Source organism: Mus musculus, chromosome 19 (genome assembly GCF_000001635.26).
Source record: "Mus musculus strain C57BL/6J chromosome 19, GRCm38.p6 C57BL/6J".
Classification (NCBI taxonomy): Eukaryota; Metazoa; Chordata; class Mammalia; order Rodentia; family Muridae; genus Mus; species Mus musculus.
In genome coordinates, this window is record NC_000085.6 from 33,953,078 (window position 1) to 33,955,046 (window position 1,969).

The 1,969-nt window shown below is 39.7% G+C and overlaps 1 non-coding gene across 1 annotated transcript; it reads left to right on the plus strand.

Annotated features, from left to right (window-relative positions):
* The first annotated feature begins 1,157 nt into the window (after positions 1 to 1,157).
* Gm23095 lies at positions 1,158 to 1,264 on the plus strand. The gene has a single exon (XR_003952960.1). It is a non-coding gene; the product is annotated as a U6 spliceosomal RNA (small nuclear RNA).
* Positions 1,265 to 1,969: the final 705 nt, after the last annotated feature.

Below are 1,969 nucleotides of genomic sequence, written 5' to 3' on the forward strand. Positions count from 1 at the left end.
GGCAGGATGAACATTGTAAAAATGGCTATCTTGCCAAAAGCAATCTACAGATTCAATGCAATCCCCATCAAAATTCCAACTCAATTCTTCAACGAATTAGAAAGGGCAATCAGTTGATTCATCTGGAATAACAAAAAAACCGAGGATAGCAAAAACTCTTCTCAAGGATAAAAGAACCTCTGGTGGAATCATCATGCCGGACCTAAAACTGTACTACAGAACAATTGTGATCAAAACTGCCTGGTACTGGTATCGTGACAGACAAGTAGAGCAATGGAACAGAATTGAAGACCCAGAGATGAATCCACACACCTATGGTCACTTGATCTTTGACAAGGGAGCTAAAATCATACAGTGGAAAAAAAGACAGCATTTTCAACAAATGGTGCTGGCACAACTGGCGGTTATCATGTAGAAGAATGCGAATTGATCCATTTCTATCTCCTTGTACTAAGGTCAAATCAAAGTGGATTAGGGAACTCCTCATAAAACCAGAGACACTGAAACTTATAGAGGAGAAAGTAGGGAAAAGCCTCGAAGATATGGGTACAGGGGAAAAATTCCTGAATAGAACAGCAATGGCTTGTGCTGTAAAATCAAGAATTGATAAATGGGACCTCATAAAATTGCAAAGCTTCTGCAAAGCAAAAGACACCGTCAATAAGACAAAAAGGCCACCAACAGATTGGGAAAGGATCTTTACCTATCCCAAATCGGATAGGGGACTAATATCCAATATATATAAAGAACTCAAGAAGGTGGATTTCAGAAAATCAAACAACCCCATTAAAAAATGGGGCTCAGAGTTGAACAAAGAATTCTCACCTGAGGAATACCGAATGGCAGAGAAGCACCTGAAAAAATGTTCAACATCCTTAATCATCAGGGAAATGCAAATAAAAACAACACTGAGATTCCACTTCACTCCAGTCAGAATGGCTAAAATCAAAAACTCAGGTGACAGCAGATGCTGGTGAGGATGTGGAGAAAGGGGAACACTCCTCCATTGTTGGTGGGATTGCAAGCTTATACAACCACTCTGGAAATCAGTCTGGTGGTTCCTCAGAAAATTGGACATAGTACTACCGGAGGATCCCGCAATACCTCTCCTGGGCATATATCCAGAAGATGTCCCAACCGGTAAGAAGAACACATGCATGCTCGCTTCGGCAGCACATATACTAAAATTGGAACGATACATAGAAGATTAGCATGGCCCCTGCGCAAGGATGACACGCAAATTCGTGAAGCGTTCCATATTTTTAAGTGATGAAACAAATGGATCTGACAGATATCTACAGAACATTTTATCCTAAAACAAAAGGATATACCTTCTTCTCAGCACCTCATGGTACCTTCTCCAAAATTGACCACATAATAGGTCACAAAACAGGCCTCAACAGATTCAAAAATATTGAAATTGTCCCATGTATCCTATCAGATCACCATGCACTAAGGCTGATCTTCAATAACAAAAAAAATAACAGAAAGCCAACACTCACGTGGAAACTGAACAACACTCATCTCAATGATACCTTGGTCAAGGAAGGAATAAAGAAAGAAATTAAAGACTTTTTAGAGTTTAATGAAAATGAAGCCACAACATACCCAAACCTTTGGGACACAATGAAAGCATTTCTAAGAGGGAAACTCATAGCTCTGAGTGCCTCCATGAAGAAAGGGGAGAGAGCACATACTAGCAGCTTGACAACACATCTAAAAGCTCTAGAAAAAAAGGAAGCAAATTCACCCAAAAGGAGTAGACGGCAGGAAATAATCAAACTCAGGGGTGAAATCAACCAAGTGGAAACAAGAAGAACTATTCAAAGAATTAACCAAACGAGGAGCTGGTTCTTTGAGAAAATCAACAAGATAGATAAACCCTTAGCTAGACTCACTAGAGGGCACAGAGACAAAATCCTAATTAACAAAATCAGAAATGAAAAGGGAGACATAACAACAGATCCTG